The following is a 14093-nucleotide window of genomic DNA, read 5'->3' as shown; positions in this document are numbered from 1 at the left end:
GCCTTTGAATACTGGTGGTAACAGTGAGTGTGGTTTAGCAAACCCTCCTTTAGTGGGGAGCAAATGTTGGGTTTGCATTGTGTGAAAAAATACAAAAAAACACACCAAAAAACTACTAATTCACTTCACTGCAACATGAAGTCAACCAGCAAGGTGCTGCATTGGCGGAATGAATCGAAAGAAGAATGAAAGGCGTCATAGAGAGAAGCAGTATTGTTTAAATAAGGGAATACCACAGTGCACATTTTCAGACAATCTCCCCTTGAAGAAATTGAAAGTGTTGCTCTCAGTTGTTCAAATGAACAGTGACAGTGACACTGTGCTTAGAGTGGGAAACGAGAACTCAAGAGAGAGAGAAGTTAAAAGTCTTGCTCCTTTATAACCTCCCCACGCATGGCCAGTCACACTGCAGTCAAAGTGGTTATGAATGTCGTCTCCCTGATTACGGAAAGTTACAGAAATGGACAGTAATTCAGCATTGGTAAGGTGTCAGGGGAGGAGGACTTCCAAAGCTATTTGACCATCCAACAAGCAGTTCTAATGGAGTATAGCTGCAGTTTAAACAATGGGGGTGATGTCAGTGAGGTAAAACTTAAAAAAATAGAAATGCTGAATAACATGCTGTATTGTTTCCTGTGTATGGATAGCACAGTGCTGGCATATTCTAACTAATGTGACTAATAATGACACTAATACACAGATTACTACATTGAATGGCTGTTTCTGAAAAAAAGGTGACTATAAATAATATCAAAAATTGTGTTGTGTATAAAAATCTTACAATTATAACTTTAAGGATGATGGCTTCTACCTGGGTTACACATCAGTAAATGTCCTCAGACAGAACGACAACATCAAAAAGTCAGTCTGGGTGAAAGGACAGATCTCGTCAACCTCAAAGCAAAGAGCGTGTTATCTCTTTAAACTCTTAACAACACACATCAGCATCCCATGTTTGTTCATCCATAGAAAGCTCATGTCTACCCAAAGCAGTGAGTGATTACAGTTCAGTGGAAGGGGCAGGCCTTTAATTAGCTAGGGATCTCTGGGGAGCCATTACCACTGGGGAATCTTGCCCCTCTTTATTAGCCCATTTTAATATTGACTAAGTAAAGAGATACACAGAGTGGGGCAATTTGGTTTCCTCAGACGGGACACCAGCTCCTGTGAATATGCATGCTGGGTTGCGGGCTGTGGAGTAGATGGGGGTGCGGGGAGACACGTGACAGCAATGATGGACGACCAGGGTAGGGCATCATCTGGGGTCCCTCACATCGAGACAAAAGGGGTTGCGAGTTCCGTAGGACTTAATGAAGAGGACGTGGCAATGTAGTACCAGAAAATGGGAGGTGAGGAACAACGGTGATGAAAAGGGTTTGGATACGATTAGGGTATTTATAAAAAATCTTGAGTTTTTTTCCCTGGACCACGGTTTGATGCCTACTGACAGCTTCCTGTTAGTGAAGAACCTCCGCCCTCAGCTCACAACTTTAATACACATACTGTGAAAAAGTACTGCAAAATCTTTATCTGTAGAATTATGAACAAATGATGACAGAAGAACACACTGTGATAATTTGATCATTCCTTCAAAAAGATGTAGTAATTCCTGTCAAAGTCACTCTTGCCTCTTGTACCAAAGTTAGAGAAGGGTGAACCCATCTAACTGCAGACATAATTCCTACCAAGGACAGACTTGATCTCTTCCAATTCCATCCCTACACCTCTTTGAAAGCTGTTCTAATTAAAAGTCAGAGTGGAAAATGAACACATTTCACTCCACAACTGTCTGTCTCTCACTTCCCTTCTCTCTCTCTCTCTCTCTCTCTCTCTCTCTCTCTCTCCCCCTTGAGTCACTTTTCTACCAGTGGTCCACGACTCAGCTGCTCATTTCAAATGATGTCAAATCAAGAGGTGCATCACAGAGGCTGACTAATTACCATCCCTGATGCATGTATTTTAGCCATCTTATTTAGGAATAGAGAGATTAGGGAATGGAGAGACATATGCTGTCAAGCACCGACCTTGGAGAGACCTGAGACACATCTTTCAGTGCTAAAGTGGTTTCAGCGGTATATCAAGCCTCTCAGAAACCTCCAGAATGCAATTACACCAGGGGATTATGTCCCTTACTCCGCACTAGGATAAACACAAATTGGCCACAGTGTGTGTTTAAGTGTATGTTTTTTGTGCATGTAGAAGTGGAAAGGATTTTTATTGGCAGCTGCTCCCCCCTCGAGGGTCTCTGTTTTGAGGCTGTTTTATGCAGGCCTGGCATCCTGTTTGGACTGGAGCAGCCTGGCAAATATACATAGTAACATAGTTCAGAGATCATGAAAATCTGTTGTTGCCAAAAATACTTTGTTATCCTGCTCTGTGCGGTTATAGTAAGGTCAGTTCTGATGTTTATTAGATGTGACTTCACATAGCTTTGATACAGTCAGAGAGGAAGTGTTGTATTACTTCTGAAAGGCAGAATAACACAAGCTTCACCCCACTGAGTGGTGTCATTGCTGAAATGAAAGACTGAAGTAGACTATTTTACGAAATATATCAAATCTATTTGTTTTTATTATTATTTCAGTGTAATAGAAATACAGATGTAGATATATGCACAATATGATACAAGACTAAGAGACAGCATGCTAGCCGAAATGTGAGCCACAACTGTGCTTTGAGCTAAATGCTAATATCACCATGCTAACATGCTACAATTTACCTCGTTAGTTTAGTTCATTAACACATTAACAATTGTTACTAGCACTTAAAGTACAGCTGAGGAAAATGGCAGTGTAGTGACATTTGCAAATGATGATGGCACTCAATTAAGAGCTTTTCTTCTTTTTCTTTTCTTTTTTTTTGGACATTGACTGTCTATTGTCCTATTTTTAACCTTTGTTTTCATGTCTTAATCCAAGTATTGGCTTGCAGAGGTATTAGATACAGTAATAGAACTGGTAATGTCCTTACTTTTTGCACTACCACCATAGTACACATTCTATCCTACCATATCATCCTACTATACTACTTCCAAAGCGCAGTCTCAGGAGCGGGAACACATCCCAATTACACCCCGGCCCTTCCGGCTCCTATATAAACAAACTTAACTCTCTTCCCCCTCTGTCGCTCTCGTATTCAAGTTTAACGTTCAGACAGTCTCAGTAAAGCTTTCATGGTTATCCCAGAAACAGATCGTAATTGCATTAACACAACTTGAACAAACGCTACGATTACTACTCAAAGAGCCAACTCACCACGAATCACGAACTGCAGATCAACCCGTCCGATATGACTGAAGATAGGTTGTGAAACCGGTTCGTATACATGTTTCATGCAATCTCATGTAACAGTATGTGTGTCAGTTCACAGTTAGAGAATGAAACAGCATATGAGATTTTAAACTGCAAGATGCAAAACTTACAACTCCCAAATAGTTGAATCCTATTGTGTGCTGGTAGAAATGATTGATAGACCAACTATGATAGTATTTATTAAGCAGATAGTGTAATAAAGAAAATGCTACAGTCCCAAGAGATAAATGACAGAATAACTGTGAAAAGCTAAAGTAAACAGAACTTTTAATTGCAGCCATCTGTTAGGAGCCACTTTGTGTATAATTAATTATAATTGTCTATAATTCTGGGGTGGAATTTAATAAACTAACACTCTAGCAAACAAACCAGCACTCTACTATATGTAAAGAAGAAGGCAATACATTAAAGACCAAGAAATCAATGGATCAGTAATTAGTAGTGTGTTTTAAACACTTTGCTGGGTCATTGATTGATTGATCAGATCCATCTCAAGTTATGATAAGATAGTCAGAGGCTCTTTTTGGTTCCAGTAGAAATGATCAGGGATGTTAAGAGCTCTAGTCTAAGTGTTATTCATAATGGGTTGCATGGCAAACAAATTGATAGACACAATATAGGAGTGTTTTTTTGGAGGGTACATGAAAAAAAGGAGGTTTAATGACAAATGTGACAATGGTCATTCACTGTCTGGATTTTGATGAGATGAAATGTGGTAGCCTGGAGGTAAATGAACACAAATGAATCAGCCCTGAAGCATGTAACGATGTTTTTTATCTAGCTGAGTCAAATTAAGCTTTGAGTGTTTTGGTGGATATTGGAGTAAAAGAGTAAAGTGGAACTTTCCACACCTGAGTGGTCAGAATAAAGCCTGAGGGGGGTGGGGGGGTGGAGGTGCTCTCCGTCAGTTTCCTTTACCCTTCTCAACCGCAGAGGGGGTCACATGTGCGGCTGTGTTTTGAGGACTGGGCATTAGTGCTCCATGGTAATCAAAGGCAGAGGATAGAGAGGGGAGGATAGGAGGGATATAAAGGGACTCGGTTGGGCGCCAAAGCAGCCCCCTCTGCACCCAGCGCCTTTTAATTAGGCTCACAGCAGGGACACCGCACTGACACACACGCCGCTCATCAGTCACACACAGATGCATACACATGCACGTACTCATATAAAACAACAGTCACATACCTTTTTCTGCTTCATTATTCCAGAGTATGCGTCATCTTCATCGTGGAGGTTTGGATGTGTGTTGTCCCAGCAGTTATCAAGGGAGCAAAAGATTGTTTTCTGATCTTCTGTCAGCCTTTTCTTTTGAGTAATCTTGTTATGCCATGAGAGTTTTGTCTAACAAAGGGATTATAGGTGTCATATATTTTCCAGGAGCATCCAATTACCTTGCAAACTATCTTACTATTTGCATATGTTTTTTTATATCGTTTTAATTGAATTGCAGAGAACAAAGTGGAGAAGTGACATGAGTATTTCTTCAGTTTATCAGCTCTATGTGGCAATATGATGTTTTTATTTGGTTTTATTTGCACAGAACCTTGAGTTCACTGCATACTTTTTTATTTTATATATCTGTCTTTAAATCTCTTCTTAAAACCCATCTCTTCTCCTTGGCCTTTGACACATTGTAAGACATTGACTTTATTTATTTGATTTGATTGTTTTTATTTTATTATATGGTTATTCCTTTTACTCATGGTTCATGTCTTTTAATTATTTTTATTTATTTTATGTACATTGTATGCCTTATGTGAGTTGTTATGTCTTTTATTTATTATGTCTTTTATTTATTCTTCTGTACAGCACTTTGGTCCACTGTGGTTATTTTAAAGTGCTTAACAAATAAAGTTGGGTTGGATTGGATAAATAAAATGTATGGAAAGTTCTGATTTATGTGTTTGTAAAATAATTCATTATTAAATCTTGACTCACATCAGCATGAATTATTTATTATTTCAAACTCAAATATCCAAAACAGAGCTGGAAGTTTTAGATCTGTAATGCTTAATATGAATGAAACCATACATTCTCCTTTGCCTGAAGCAAAATATGACAGCTGCATAGTTTCAAGCATAAGTTTTAGTGTCTAAGCTCATTAGATGTATTGACATGATCAATTTTTTTTTTTTTAAATAGGCGTTGAAACACAGCTCACCATCTGCCTGGACTCCTTCGGTGGCTGACATTTGGTGCATGACCTTTAACCTTGCAGGGAAATGTCATGACACCAAAAGTCACTGTGATACAAGAGACCCTTAAAAAACTCTTGATGGGTGGAAACATTAAATTTGGCAGGAAAATGTTGGAATGACCACAAACATGAGGGCTTTCTGTTGGTTTGAGTTTGGGATGGTGATAAATTAGAGTGGTGGTGTGATGTTAGCATGCCAGCTGCACACTTCATATAAACTCATATTAGTTGAGAAGTGCTGACAGTGAATTACCATGCAGGAAAAGGAGGAATGGGGGGTTTTATAGATGAAGGTCAAAAATAATACATTTCATTTTAGTCACATTGAAGAGGGATTTAGTGTGAATTTGCAGGATATCATCGGAACTCTTCTTTCACCTGAAGCAGCAGTCTAAAACAGTCTATAGGAGGATGTATGGGAAAGAAGAAAAGTATATCATATAACTTCCACTCATCTGCGTAATTATACATTTAGAAAGAAATTAGCATCCGTCAAGGCCATGCCAATTACTCAGTGATTGCACCTCTGTACTTAAGCACAGTGCCAGTGGGTGGTGCAGATTAGTCTCTGATCTGTTGAGGCATGCTAATATATTGATTTTTTGGCATTTATATAATGAGAGGATTTTCTTGTCCTTCCTCTGTACTTTTCCAGCTTTAAACAAAAGGCTTACCTCAGTTTGAATGATTTTTGTATGAAACCAAAGGAAAGAAAGGAAGAGAAGATGGCTACTGACTATAATGTATTCTTGCAACCACTATGGACTAGTTTGGAGATGTATCAACATTTCAATATTTTCTTTATATCAAAGATTTAACGGCTGGATGGAAGATGTCTCCTGCATGCTTCACTGAGATGTTCATTCTCAGTGTTTGTGCATTGGAGCCTTTGAGTTTTGACCACGACTGACTCCAAACTAGTTGTGATGTTAGAAATCACGCTGGAAGATAGGCGCTTTGAACTCAGGACTTTTTGATGAGTGCACAGAGAAACTTTCCCTCCCTTCAGCAGATGAATGTGAAAAACAAACACGACACAAACATTGTTCTGCACGGTGAAGCTCAAACATCCAAGTGATAATAAAACAATAAGCAAAACACATTTTTGCCAGGAGGGGGACTTTGAATAGAGCTTTTGGTGGCTTTGGTCTGTTTCCTAGCATTGTATTTCACTTGCAAACCCTTACAGATCTGAAAGTTGTTCATTTCTAATTTAATTATCATTCTTTCTCTGGCATGACTCGCTATGATCAGTTACATTGTTAGAGTTATTCTCTCTGAGGCTGTTAAAACAATTTGACAGTGTATACTGAGCAGAATCCAAGATATGGATTGTCAGTCCAAACCTTTGTGTTTAAGTTAATTGAGCTAACAAGACTTAAAAATTACTTTTGTCGTTAACACTAGAATTATTTTACTGGGTATAACCGAGATTTTGAAGTTTGAATTGTATTTGAAAAGCTATTAGAATTATTAAACTTTAAATACTGATAGAAAACATCATGTTGTTTGCTATCAGAATTTAGATTATTTAAATACAAAATGTGTAATATGGTAAATGGACTGTACGTTTTGACCACTCAAACCGCTTTTACACTACATATCACATTCACCCATTCACACACCGTTGACAAGGGCAACTACACAGGGTGCCAACCTGCTCATCAGATGACTAACATTAACACACATTCATACATTGTTGGCGTAGCCATCAGGAGCAATTTGGAGTTAAAGGTTGAATATGTAGAATATTTATTAAAAGCTATATTTTTTTTTAAATAATACAGCCACGGGTCGTTTTGAGGGGTACAGAATGAAAGTATTGCTTTTCCATAAAAAAAAAAAATTAGTCTGAATTAATCATTTAAAATTTTTTTGACGGGTTCGACAATGCCGTTCTGACACGTTCTGTGTACACTGCACCAGCCATTTAGCGGCCGGAATTGCGGGTTGCCAGGGTTGTCTGTTCCGGCGCAGCTACTGTAGGCTGGCACTGGGTGAAATGGAGTTGTAAACAAGCAGAGCCGTGTTGGACTCACTAAAACCAGCGTTTTTTGCTCTCAAGTACAACTTTTCATCACAAAACTTCAAAGGTAAGACAGAATATCTGTTAGTCGCTGTAAATAAGTGGTTGTTTACCTTTGTATTCTTTGGCTGCTGGTTCACTGAGTTTTTAGCGCAATAATAGTGGTACTGTTGAACTCGCTAGGGTCTTAGCTTTCATATGAGATGCTATTTGTTTGTGTACCATGAAGTATCAAAACGGTAGCAATGGAAATGTGGAGAGTGGGTTGACTTTCTGACGCTATTCGGATTTTGATATTTGATCATTAATATGCTTGGTGTTTGAGTTGTGTTTGGTGTGTGTAAAAATGACGTGCTTGTAGCGGAGTTTCTCCTATTTAATTTGATGTGCAGTATGACTGTATTGCTACATAATTAGGGGATCATCCCTATGTTCGCCGGGTCCTAAGTTCCCCGCTTTGTATGTGACCGGGGAACATAGGGATGATCCCGTCTACAGTTAACCAGTTAGCTGAGTTATTCGCCGAGTTAGCAGATGAGTTAGCCGCCAAGCTAGCAGCTGAATTAGCAGCCGAGTTAGCCGCCGAGCTAGCACCCGAGTTAGCCGCGATCAGGGAACATAGGACCCGGGGAACATAGGTACGCTCCCCAGGTTTAACTGCTACTCCCACTGGCGTTACAATGTAATGTACCTCGGTGGTTTCAAGTCAGTTACAGCGAGGGTATGTTCGCTTCCTGTTTTCAAAATAAAAGCGCCAACTCTATCGTTATGGTTTTCTTAATAAAAGGCAACGGGTGTTTTATTTTGTGAAAATGACCGGAAGTGCGTTACTCGCTACGGCTAACTTGAGTGGCTCCGAATTCGCAGGAACAAAACTTTAAGCAGATGTTATTTGGACAAATTAGCATCACATTGTGGATCTAAAGGGCTACTTTCTCGCCTAAAAAGGTTAGACATGTGGATAAAGTGGTATATTTACAGAGTTAGAGCTAAAATAAAATCCGGCACCGGACCTGGCAACCCGACTGCTGGAATTACTTTTTGGTTGTTGCGACTACGATCTCGAGACATTAGATGGCGTTGTTCTGCTCATTCTACATATTCTACCTTTAAGTATTTTGCCCAAGGACACATCTACATGTGGACTGGAGGAGCTGGGAATCGAAGTGCTGATCTTCCGATTAGTGGACGACCCGCTCTACCTCCTGAGCCACAGCTGCCCCGAGAAAAGAAATACAATTGGTTAACACCAAGACAAAGCTGCAGTCATATTAAAAATCAACACTTTCAATAGCAATACATGAACCATTGATGCACTGCATTGACAAGTTTACAGTAGACCCCAATTATCTCATCGTCCATTGTGGACAATAGACAGTGAGACGTGGCCACAGTGGCTAGGTCAGCTGCAGAGGCTAATGGTGTATTGAGCTGTGGACAGGCTGTGGGTCAAGAGGCCTAGGTGGTTCAGCTGCTCCACACCTGGGATCCAAGGGAGATAAGGTGGGGAAGGGGACTGAGCATGGGTGGATGGGTGGTGGATCTTGACACTTGGCACTCCAAGATGAAGAGGTACATTCATCCCTCAATCTCTCTATAACCTCTGACACCTCATGGATCAACCCCTCCCCAAACAGTAGTGGGTGGGTGGGGGGCTGCATTGAAGAGTCAATGCTGACCATTTGCAGTCCTTCATTCATTTATGTCAACTGTTTTCTTTTGTCTTTTCACTGACGCCTGTCATTTGGGGAATTACACAACAACACAGTCGATGCTGTTTCTGGCTGAAACGCCTAATGAGAAAGTGCATAATAAAAGCTCTTTGTGAAATCCGGTACATCTGTTTTCCATGATAACTTAGCATAAAATATCACAATGTGCTTGTGTCGCAATAAAAATCAGACGACTAAAACAAAAGCGCCAAATTTTTGATTGTGATTTATGAATTTCCTTTGTGGTGACATTGTAAACTATATCATCACCCACCAATTACTTGCGTCTTGATTTCACATTCATGAGATGTTAATGAGCTGAGAAATATCCCTAATTCAAAAAGCTGTCTGTGATATTTAGATTTAATTGGGTAATGTTACCCAGCTGCTGGCCATTTTTGGGTGGCACACAAACTTTCAGCCCCACTGGTTAGAACACCATTTTCATTTCCTTTTTAAAAATTGCTTCCCAAATGAGGCGACATCTGCCCGAAAGGCTGATTTTGAAAGAGTTCGTAGAGATTATGTGTGGTACTTTTTTGATTAACACTAATCAAGAAGTATAAATCATGTGGTAAGTCACAAACAAGGAGGACTAACTATTCATTTACACCCATTTCAAGTAAGACCTACCTAAAAAAAGTCTCAATGCATCAGCTTTGAAGCACCCAGAAGACAAAGAGCAGCTCTTCACTCCAAAATGCAAGGCTGTCACTCCCCATTCTTCTTTAGAAGTGCTTGAACTTGGATTCCCTCACTCCCCCCCCCCCAACCCCCCTCCGCCTGTCCCTTCCTTCAGAGGCACAGAGGCGTGACATGACTTTGGCCCTGACCCTGGGTCCTACCTGGATGTTTTGTTTGGAGCGGGTGGAGATCAGATGTTTTTGGTCATTACACCAGCTCTCATTAGGTCGATCGCCTCATCCAAACAAACCTAATGAGACAGTGTTTAATGTCCAGAGACCCTCCCTGCCAAAGATGTAAGGAGGGTGTGTGTGTGTTAGGAGGCGTCGAGCCAAATTACCTCGACGTCTCGTTCAGTGATGGCACCTGGGCCCCCTTGTCGCTCGAGGGAGGTTAGCTCAGGGTAGGGGAATCCACTAGGGCTAAGGGGTGGGTTAAGGGAGGGGGGGGGGCGCTTGAGGCTGGGCCCAGCTGGAGGAAGTTAAAGAGCTAAATGCTGATTGGGGTGGTTTGGATGAGAGAATCGTTTGGGTTTTAGCATCAGGAGAGTCCACAGGGGACATGAGGGTTCTTTTGTTTAAGGACTTGTGAGAGAATCCAACATCAATGTCCTGTGGAAAATGCCAGAGTCTAGGTGAGTGTGTTCATTTGGTGATGGGAATGTTTAGGAATAGAAAACCGGAGAGTCAGAGGAAGATTTCTGAGATGTAAAGTAAGGGCAAGTAAACAGACAACAAATACATATGCTTATACTGTGTAGTGTCTATACTTCACATGTGCTAAAAAGTACTGATGATAGAAACCAGAGTTGAAACAATACAATTCATATTTAGATTAGCAAATCAGTAAAAATAAGTTATAAAAAAGTATTTCAAGGGGTATTTTGTGCCTTTATTAGAGTCATGAGGAACTGAGGGTAGAGAGTGAGACTTTGAATGGTATGTAACAAAGGTCCTTGATAAGACTCAAGCCATGGATGGGAGGGTTCATGGTCAGTTAAGCAATAGGGCACACCAAGTACCTTAAGAACCAGTAGATAAGTTGCACCAGTGCATAATTTAAGATGCAGTCTATTTTGGGGGTGTGTGTGTAAGTTCATATGTTTATACAAGTTATTCCAAAATGTTTTCGATTTATTTTTATTTGAAACACATTCAAAATACACATATTACACCTGAAACAGTGTGTGTCTGGTTAATGGTTAATGGTCCGGTAATGATTTGCTTAACAGATCTGGACCATTAAATTAGCCTGAGTTTCAATTCATCCTTTTAAAAGAACAGTAACTGAACATATTTAATACAGTGTGTACCTGTGTGCTTACTTAAGCCCCAAAACTCTTCATCAGAGCTGTCACTGTGTGCAAATATTGCACCCAAGTTGCTGTTACACTGGTTTTCTTTTAAGTTCTCCATACAACATACAGCAGTGGTGTCATCAATATCCATTTCATTAGCTGCAGATACAGCTGGAGCATGTGCTTGGCACCGCTGTTTACAGGACATTATAGTTTATATGTGTGGATGCTCACAGTTATCTTTAAAGTTATAGTTATAGTTATCGCTCTTAGTGTGGATGACTCTTTACAGACATATAACCAAATCCAGATCCAATCCCTCTCTGTATTTTACTGGTGTGTAAGATGCACCCCACTTTAAAATGAAAAAAAACTGTATCAAAGGTGCGTTTTATATACTGTTTCCTAGATTTCCTAGTTTTCTTAGCCTTTTATGATAAAGTTACAGTTTGCAACAAAAGAGCAAAGTTCAAAGAACCAAGTGCTCCACTACTTCAACTGCATTCTCTCCTTTGTGAAATCTCAAAGGGGTGATTTCCTCCTCTGCTGAAAAGACACAAGGTGAGACATGATTTCCACTCTCTTACTGCTCTTTTTCAGCGTGGTGTACTTAAGACTGCAATCAGTATCAGCAAAGCAGTCCACGTTACAGTCATCTCACACCTATCTGGTAATGATCCAATCAGAGTCCTGAGTTGATGGGAATGAGATGACACCACGGAATTGATGGAGGAAGTGAGGATGTGAAAGAAAGGCCTTCTCTAAAACAGATGGCAAAACAGTGTGTGTGTGTGTGTGTGTGTGTGTGTGTGTGTGTGAGAGAGTGGTGAGGGGCGGGGGTGGGGGGTGGAAAAGACTGAATATGAATGAGCAATTATGTTATTTTACTGCTTTTAGCACCTTTTTTTGTTGGTGTTGGATCAACTTTTATATAATTATGCAAGAGCACAAGAGCTGCAATGCCAAGAAAGTTTATAGATTATGTTGGGATGAATTGAGTGGAATTAATTATCTATTAATCAGTTAATCAATAAATCAAACTACGTTATCCATTTAACTAACAATTAAGTAAGTATCTAATATCTATAGCATGATGTATAAGAGGAACAGTATCCATTAGGGAATCAATGTGCAGTTTAAAAGCAGCACATACGCACTTACATTTCAATCTGGTTCAATTTAGGGCAGCTTGGAATAAATCTTTATAGAGAGAGACACATTGAAATGCAAAAAGGCTGACAAGAACAGCAGATGAATGAATCTGCAGATGTTTATCCATCCCGAGCTCTTGAATATGTAGAACACTAATAGGGTCATGTTGGGCAGCTGCAGTCCAGGTATTATTCCACATTAAGACTTTTGACTATGCATGAGAATAAGCCACTGCATCAAACGTTATTTTAAAAGTGTCTGTCCTTAAAATGTACCCCCCCCCCCCACCCCCCAACAAAAAAAACCTGCAGGTGCTGGATGATGAGCGAAAAAACAGCATCAAATTTGAGCTGACACGTCGCACTTTAACTTCATAATCATTGTGTCACTTTGCACGAGCGAGGTAATGAGTTTGGAGCCGCGAGTGGGACGGCGCTCAGATACGCTCAAGCGAAAACACTTGAGGGCATTTCTCGCACTGTCATTAATACTGGGGCTCATGGGTAACAGATGTGGCCCAATCAAAGATGAGCATGAAGACAAAAATAAATCCATCACCCAAATGAAGGGGAAAATTTATCTTGCAGCCGTCAGCACCACAAAGTTGGATTTGTAAGCCTCTTTTGTCATGAGTTAGATTCCAACTTCTAAAAATGTTTAGTTTTTTTTTTTTAAATCTGCAAGCTAAGCTTTACTCTCTCCAGCTCTGTTATAAAGATTTAGGGAATTCACAGAAAGACATTTATTGTACTAAATGACTAACAAGCTGCTGAGCCTCCTACATCTTTCCAAATAAACACGATTTGTTACACTAATTACTTTAAAAGTTTGTTTCTTGGTCTCAATGGAAATAAACACAGGAACTGGCCACCTGCAGTAGCCATTATGGATACCTAAGGGTGTTTGCATTTGAAACTGTGGATAGTTCTGTGTCTGTTCCTACTAGAGAAGTAGTACATTAGTTCAATCAGGAGAGAGCTGTATGAATGAAGCCAAAAGAGTGTATATTATTCAAGGATTTTACCTGTCATTAAGCCATGGAGGTACATGAAAGAACAAAATACAACTACAACACTCAGGTCTCGCTGAATTGTAGGTAGGTAGGTAGGTAGGTAGATAACAAGGCAGTGTGGTGCAGAGTATTGATATTAATGATATGTTACTGCCAAAAGTCGGTGCTCAGACTCTACAGGGAGATTTTGAATTGAAGGACTTCAGGCCTGAGCAGCAGCATGCAGTCCAGACACTGGTGGTGGTGGTGTATAGTGACTTCTGCTGAGATTTATAAGGCTGATGAGGATGATGAAGGGATGCACTGATGGATCTGAAGACTGGGTGGTGATGGAGAGGTATGCTAAACAGGATCATACAAATAAAGATTGATTGAGATTGATTGATCAAGAAAGCACTAAAGCAGATAGGGAGACTATTAAAAAAGCAGGCTGTAATATTATAGGCTGACAATGAAGGTGTGTCACTGTGCTATTGGTTAGATGGGATCAGAATAATAATAACTTTATTTATATGGCACCTTTCAAAACAAAGTTACAAAGTCCTTTACAGGTAAACTATCCAAAGTAAAAGCACTGACATTATACAATAAAGTAATAACATAACAAATATCAACAGTTAAGAAAATAATAAAAGTGAGGCCTGGTCCCCTCTAGTAACATGCTGTGATTTTGGAAGCATCAACAGGGCCCTGCTGGAGGAT

This window comes from Scomber japonicus, chromosome 13 (genome assembly GCF_027409825.1).
Source record: "Scomber japonicus isolate fScoJap1 chromosome 13, fScoJap1.pri, whole genome shotgun sequence".
In the NCBI taxonomy this organism is placed as follows: Eukaryota; Metazoa; Chordata; class Actinopteri; order Scombriformes; family Scombridae; genus Scomber; species Scomber japonicus.
The sequence above is the reverse complement of the archived record's forward strand: the minus strand, read 5'-3'. Positions refer to the sequence as shown.